Source organism: Perognathus longimembris, chromosome 25 (assembly GCF_023159225.1).
Source record: "Perognathus longimembris pacificus isolate PPM17 chromosome 25, ASM2315922v1, whole genome shotgun sequence".
In the NCBI taxonomy this organism is placed as follows: domain Eukaryota; kingdom Metazoa; phylum Chordata; class Mammalia; order Rodentia; family Heteromyidae; genus Perognathus; species Perognathus longimembris.
The window spans coordinates 19,222,277-19,230,444 of record NC_063185.1 but is presented as its reverse complement, the minus strand read 5'-3'; the positions used below and the strand labels follow the sequence as shown (position 1 = coordinate 19,230,444).

At 41.2% G+C, this 8,168-nt stretch overlaps 1 protein-coding gene across 7 annotated transcripts in view; it reads left to right on the top strand.

Moving 5' to 3' along the window:
- The window catches only part of Ebf1 (EBF transcription factor 1), a 381,892-nt gene that overhangs the window by 126,104 nt on the left and 247,620 nt on the right, over window positions 1–8,168 (top strand). The window lies entirely within an intron of this gene.

Genomic DNA, 8,168 nt, shown 5'->3' with positions numbered 1-8,168 from the left:
CCTTGTGTGGTCCAACGCAGTGATAACCCAGACCGGGCACACGGAAGGAGATACCAGCCTGCCGTTCTTGCTGTTGGCACAGACCTACACTACAAATTAACACCAGAAACTTCGAACAGCCTTTAACCAGGACCATTTATAATTCAATTGATATAATTACTGACTTCTATTCATTTGGAAACAAATTGTCCCAAGAGCAACAATTTGGGTGATTTGTATTTTGGAGGATTAAAAAAAAAAAAGTTGAATTTTCCAGGATCCTGGTTACCCGCCCCCCCCCCCACCTTAAAAATTTCCTGCATTGTTAGGGAAGAAAAGTCTAGTCTAACTCACAAATGCATCCTTATTCTCATGTATATTTGATACTGGCCCCAGTCTAATCTGATAAAGTGCACTTTGCCTGTGGTGTCTTACAATAAGCTGGCTGCATTAGTGCCGGGAAAAATCAATACCGATTTATAATTTACCATCGCAAAAACCTATCACTTTTTATGACCCTCCATCCCGGCTCATTAATATTACATTAAAACACACACACCCACTGCAACAGGGAGGGGGGTTGTAAGCCTGTCAGGTTTACTGCCATAAAGAAACCTTTAATTGGGCTTAGTTTGGGAATTCAAGCACAGATTTTTGTCTATTTGTTTTATTTTTAATGTATGATGTTTACCTTGGTGGACTTTTTTTTTTAAAAAGATGCATAATTACCCTATCCATTTTTCTTAAATGAAAGCAAGAAACGAATATCCCAGAAATTTTGACATATACTTTCACATAGTTCCTATAATATACATTTTAATAGTCTCTCAGTTGTATATTTCTGTAGTCTCCACCCTTTCCCACTTTCTTCTTCCTTTATTTTTTTCTATTTGTGTGCATGTGGGGTTTCTTTCTATGTGCCTGAACATTCCAAATGATGGTATTTCTCTTATCTTTTTGGTTTGTCACAGTTGATATTTATCCTCTCGCTTTTCTACTCCTGCCCCAGATCGTGAAGACTCTAAATGCCATCTTTTGCATTGTCTACCTCTCAAAGAAAAGATGCATATTTGTGTGTGGATTTCTTTTTCTTATACAGTGAATAGAGAATATTATACTGACCCTGTTTAGAAACTGAACCATTTCTTTCAGTCTTATTCTTCTCCATCAAAGCATTCTGTGTGTGTTTGTGTGTGTGTGTTTGTGTGTGTGTGTTTGCGTGTGTGTTTGCGTGTGTGTGCGTGTGATTCTTTCACCTTTAAAAAAGAAAAATTAAACAATAGTCTTTCCTTAATCAAGTTCATTAGGCAAGCTTTGCCCTCATGGGTTTTAAGACTTAAAAGTCTTATATCTAAATTCTTTCCAGATAATGTGAAAAAAAAAAAGAAAGAAAGAAAATGATGTCACTGTTTATGTTGGCGGCAGTAAGGTGTTCTATTTATTTCATGCTATTCAAATAGTTTCCAGGGAATTTTTTTTGTGTGTGTGTGTGTGTTAAAAATCATGAAGAATCAACCTTGGGGCTGGGCTTGATCTCCCTGGTTGTTTGAAAGGTGAAGGCTTTCTTCCCCTTTCAGGAAAGAGGTAAAAATGAAGGATAAAACCAAGAGCCAAAGAAAGAAAGAAAAAAAAGGGAAGGAAAGGAAAGCAGGGCGCTGGGGGTGGGGGCGCTGGGGGTGGCTGGACTTCAGTGTGTTTTCAAGTGTGCAGTAGGCCCACGCCGTGCGGCAAATGCATGTCGTGATTGGGGTTTTAAAAGACGTCCGCCTGGCCCCTGACTGACAGGGCCTATTGATTTTGTAGGTTTCTGCCGTCATCGGTTTCCAGCCTCACAGCGGCCACATGTCGAGGGGTCAGGGCGTACCGGGCGCAGCGAGCCAGCCCTCACCACTTCCCAAAGTGAAGGGCTGCTGAAAGAAAATCAATCATGTCATAAGTGAGAAGCATCAAAAATTTTTCCCCCTGTATGGCCAAGGCCCATCAGTCTGTCTCCACTCAGTAGCTAAGGTTAGGCATCTGTCAAGTCAGACTAGGTGAAAAGTATTAGACATGTCTGTTAACCCGTGGGTAGACTGTGTGGAGGGAGGCTATCTCTTTGGCTATCCTGAGTGACAAGGTTGGTATTTTCTTGCTTGATTCTTTTTTCTTTTTTTTTTTTGAGCAGGAAGTACCCGTCTCTCCTCCCTTCTGCTCAAGCCTCCCCCCCCCCGCCCCATAAGGGCCTGAGACCCTGTTTATTTATAACTAGCAAGAGTCACAATGGAGTCTTTTCCTAAGCAGCCTGCTATGAGGCCAGTGTTGTTGCCTTTTTACCAGGCACAGTGTATCTTTCTCTGAATGAGGCAGATTTCTTTTTTCTTTTTTTAAACTACTCCTTTCTGATCTTGCTTTGGAAACACATTTACTTGTGAAAGCAATCGCGGACCTAACATGGTAAGAGATTTTATTTGAGGACTCAGCCAGACTGATGGGTCTGAAACTGATGGGTCACTACATTTTCTTTCCATCCAACTAATTGGGGGAACAGAGTTACTCAGTTCTCTAGAGAAATGGCCAGGATGGTACCCTTCATTTCAAAACACTTTTCTGCTTGTTTCTTAGATCCCGAACTTCCATAATGAGATGTTGATAGAGCCTAGTGAAAAGAAACAATACTCGGTGCCTAACTTAAAGAAAAATCTTCAGAGGGCCCCTTCCAGTTCTGAGTTTGATCCTTTGCTCGGGTGCAATGACAGAATGGATTTTGATGATTAGATCATGGGTTCTGTTGATCATGAAGGCCCCAGTGCGTGGTGTCATTTCCCTGCCCTGTTTGTTGGTAGGGGAGGCGTGCACTGGAGGGCTGGTTCTCTGGGTGGTCACATTGGATCATACCTCCTGAGCACCTCTGCTTTGTCAGCTGTGTCTTGATGCTAGCTAACTCTCTGATCGTAGCTGTCATTTTTAAGACCAGTTTGAAATCTCTTGAAGGAAAGCTGCTCTGAGAAACAAACCCACAGGAGGAGTTTACTCGGGTGTTGGGGCTGATTTTAAAAAACTCTTTCCGGGTTTGGGGGTGAACATTCCAGAAATGGCAGAGGAACCTCAAAATGAATCGAACAGAGAGCTATGTTGTAACTTTCCACACCCAAATTGACATTCACTGCCTGAACCAAGATGTATACTCACTAATAAATATTTTAGCTCTCTATGCCTTGGTGATTACACTGGCCATTCCATACAGATAAAAAGACAAAATGTTTCTTTAATCAGTCCTGTGATGTGAGACCGTTAAGGTAATAGTGCTTGAAACTATTAGAATCTCAAAGATATTGACTGGCTTGGTTTGGACATGGCGATTATAATTACATTTTTAGGTTACATTTTATGGGTTTATACTAGTTATTCTAACATAAAAGAAATTGCTGTCCAGAATTTTAACAGAAGGGAGAATGATCTAGGTTGAAATCCTCAGCAGTGTGGACATCAGGGGCTGCTAATACATGATCTAATTGTGATCAATACTTGCTTTTCTCGTTTCTGTAATGACAAGACCTTGGCAATAAAAACACTACCATCTTTTTGAAATCCACAGAATGATAAATGACCCAGGCCAACTCGGGGGGTGGTGGTGTAGTTGTAGTGTATTTTACATTTCCAGTGATTTATTATGGGTTTGCACACATAGCTGGTGTGAAATTGAGCTCAGGGAAAAGAGGGAAAATACCCAACAAAGAAATCCATTCTGCCTAAAATGCCTAGGTTTAAGTCCTATTACCATTGATGTGAGCTAAGTACTCTCATTGAGAGGCTTAGCAGCCCTTGAGTATTTAGATTCCTTTTGTAACATTACAGGAAAGGGGAAGAAAGGCAACAATGAACCACTACTTTGCTATGTATGAATGGCTAGGTCAGCCTAACTCATGTATAACATAAAGAGGACCAATTTGATTCTGTCTTGACAATAAATGAAAGCTTGGCTTTGAAGGTACTGGGTCTATTTGCTTTCTGAGACAGTCTATTGGGCTGGCTCTGGGAAGCAGGTTATTTCAGGTGTAAGAAAGGAAATCTGTTCATTTCATTAACTATTAGGGACTTAACTTCCTCTGCTGTAAAGCAAAGTCCAATCATGCCAGACCTCTTTCACCCGTATGGGGCATGTGGCTGTCCTAATCAAACCCAGCTGGCCATTCAGGCCCGACAGGTAATGTTTTCTGAGGAAGCCCAGTAGAGATTTGTGAATTCTATAGTATAAAAATGTGAAAAATGTGTCTACAGGAGCCCCTTTCAATTCCCACCCCAATTGTTTATGTCTAACTGTGTTTCTCATGTGGCTGTGGTTAAGTCACTCCATCTTTCCATTTTTGACTTCCGTGTATAAGTTGCCTGTGACATTTTGCTTCGGGCTAACACTTAGCATATACTATTACAGATGCCTGAAATCTTTTAGTCGTTCCCTGTTTACTTTCCATCTTTCTTTCTTCCTTTCTGTGGTTCCTGCTCTTTCCTTTTCTCCTTCTTACTTTGCTCCCATCTCATCTCTTTTTTTTCCTTCTTCTTATGAAACCCCGAACTCTTTTGTTTAAAGAATTGGAGAAAATCTGAGCAAAAAACACATTTACAACATTAGAACGTTGAGATTGATATAATGTATTTTATGGCGTTTGCCACCCCAAGTTTTTCCATTAGCCAGAAAACACACCATTTCCCTCCTTAGCAAACAGAGCAGACTCAACTTTCAGTGTGTGTGTGTGTGTGTGTGTGTGTGTGTGTGTGTGTGTTTTGTTGTTTGTTTTAGTCAAGACTTCAGAAGGAAATACAGGAGGTATAAGAGAGTAAGTTCCGACATGATATTATGAATTGTGTCTTTTCTCTTGAATCAGACCAAAGGGAAAAAGAGTGTTTTCCTGGCAAACATCTAATTCGTCCTATCAGATTTCCCACAGTGACTTTCTCTACCAAGGTCTTAATGCACTACTCTAAGCGGGCCTCCTCAGTGACCAGAGCTGATGGGGTCTTTGAACATTAAGCAGTGCCCATTAGTCAAGGTCCCTGGGCTAGTGTTTCCCAATGGCATTCTCTTCTAAGTGTGCCATTACTTAGTATAACGGACTGCTGTCTGTCAGCTTTTGAGCAGGACAGAGGCACACCCAAGAACCTTTGTTAGAAGATGGGCTGTGTTTTGATTCCAATCTAAAAACATGTTCTCAGAAACCTGTTTTAGCCTTTGAGAGACAATAAATGTTAATGGTTCCAGTGAAATCTTTATCATCTCCCAGGTCAAGAATCTTCCATTTCCCCTCAAAGTCTCAAATAGAAATTTACAAAATACTCTTCAGAACCATTATTGTCTTTTGGGTAAATAGTTTTCATTTTAAAACATTTTTTGTAATACACACATTTTAAAGTGTTCTAAATATGTATTTTTACGATTGATGGTGACAGCGCCTTAAAGAGCCATTATTGCCTATCAGGGTGATAGGTGTGTATGTGTGTGTGTGTGTGTGTGTATGTGTGTGTGTGTGCGCACACACGCACATTCAAAAAATTGTTTATAAAAACTCCCATCTCCGTGCCATGTGTATTTCCAACAAAGAATTTTTTTCCTTACCAATAAACCCCTAAAAGTTATGTAAAGCGATTGAAATTTAGGCACTCCATGGTAGTAATACAGTTCAGAGCTGAGAATTTTTGCAATGCCTCTCAAGTGGCAATTGAGAAATTCCAGGAGATGAAAGATCAGAAATTCTGGCTATGTTTACTTGAGGCTGTGAACATAGGTTACCAAAAGTTTGGATGATTTTTGTCAGTCATTCTGCCTCAAGCCTGCATTTTTAAAAATTTAGACAAGCCTTTGATGTTATTGGGCTCTTTGTGCCACAGGCTGCCATCCAATCACAGAGGACTAGAAATAGTCAGAATAGACTAACTGCTTGTTAGTTTATTTAAACTCATTGGATGCATCACTGTACTGGGATTAGAGACATACAGAAAATAAGTTGCATTGTGCCACTGGAGAGCATGCAGTGCATCAACTATACTTACACTGGTGAATTCTACGATGGAGGGGAGGCCTATGGGAATGTGTCCATAGAATGCTTTAGGAATGACAGTAGAGCTGCTATTTATAAGATCCGGGTGTCTGCAGGTTTTTTCAAGGTATAGAATGGTAGCCAATAGTTGAGGGTTCTGTGTTATGCAGGGAAGATCAAAGTGACAATAACTACCAGCACTACAACAATTAATTATTATCTGGGGGCCAGTGTTCGTGCCTGTCATCCTGGCTAATCAGGAGGCTGAGATCAGAGGATCACAGTTCAAAGCCAGCACAGACGGACAGATAGATCTTCAAGACTCTTATTTTGGGAATTGGGTTAAGGATTCTGGAGATTGAATATCACATTTAAAAATCGCACCCCAGAATGTGAAATTTATAGTGGGATAAGCTCATAAATGGATGGGCAGGACATGTTTTGGCCGGTTGGTTTGACTTGGCTGTCAGAGGTGTTTGTGGTGGTTTAGACCTGGTTAAGGAACACGGGAAAGTCCCAGAGAAAATGGTGAAGGAAGAACTCGAATTAAGCAGAGGAAAGGGTGGGTGACCATTGTTAAGATGTAGTAGGGTATTTTAGAGAGAGAAACAAGGAGATAAGAGGGAAGGGAAAAACCCAGAAAACTGGAAGGAGGCATTATGGAGGTAACAGGGCAATTTGTTGATCCTGTAGGTCTTAGGAGTAGTTCGTTCTAAGGAAGCTAGAAAGTTTAGTTAGAGGACATTGCACGGAGGCTTTCTTATTTATCTGTCCTTTATCTTTAACTAGGTGTGCCAGGTCTGTCAGCATTTTCTTAGTGAAAACCTAAGTCCATTGCAACTTGAAATTACTTTTTTTTTTTTTTAATATGCCAGAATGACTTCTATGTCAAGTCCATTAACAAGACATTCAAGTTGACCTTGATTCATAAAGATGTAATTTTGGAACAGATCCATTTCACTCATTAAAGACCTGCTTTGATAACCCTAGTGCTAACATGCTATTGTCTAGGTAGGTGACAGTTGCATACCCAAATAGGCAAGACAGTGTGCAGGCTTCATGGGTAGGGGGAACGCATAGACAGCAGGGGCTTGAGTGACAAGATATGCAGCTGTGAAGGTGAAAGACAGGAAGGGGTGGGGGGAGAGCAGCCGTGAACGTCCATGGAATGGCTGGGCTAGATAATGCCCTGTCACTGGTAAGTCCCTTCCCGGAAAGGTCATCAGCCGTCATTGAAACCCAGTACCTACACCTTGGCTTTCACGGAAGATGAAGCTCCCTTCGCCTCTTACAAAAGCCAGTGTGATCTGTGAGGGGAAGATGAAAAAACCCCGGTACCTAGTGTCAAGATAATTCAGAAACAAATACTTCGTTGTCCATATGCTCCTAAGTCGTCACCAGTACATAAGCATCTTTATCTGTAGTCTTTCCTGGATATATTCTCAGCATATACTCAAGGGGGGGAAAGAGAGCACCCCCAGGGGCTTAGCTCTTAAAGGTGTTGGTTGCTGGACATTTTAGAGAGGCCACAAGAACACAATTCACATGTTTATACCTCTTCAGGCTTTGGGATTGCTTGCTATTTCTTTGCTTGTGATCTTGGGGCCATTGTTTTCCATGACAGTTCCATTCTTAGACTCCAAGAAGGAACAAACCACTGAGAGTTGATACTGATGGTCCTGGAGTTTGATACTACAAAGTGATTTCTACTTGTGTTTGCTTATGTAAAGCCAATACTCCCTTGCTTAGCTCTTTAGTTAAAAAATCTGGTTGGTTTAAAAAAAAGTAGTGAGCAAGAAGAAGCCAGGGACAGTGCTCAGGCCCTGAGTCCAAGCCCCAGGACTGGCCAAAAAAAAAAAAAAATAGTGGGCTGGGGATATGGCCTAGTGGCAAGAGTACTTGCCTCGTAAAAAAAGTAGTATCACATGTCTTTGAATACACAGAGCCAGAGTTCACAAGCCTCCCTGGACAGGCCGTTTCCCAAGTCAGATGAGTACAAGAGCAGTGATTCCCTACTCTGTGGGCTTCGACACTGAAGCACTTTCTAGATAGGAGCCCGCTTTCTTTGCAAGAATGAAGTTAAGCATGGTCATCACCACTTTACAGAGAGATGTGCCCAGACTTCATTCCTTCATAGACAGATTTTGAGTCCACAATGAAAGTACTTAGTGTTAGAGT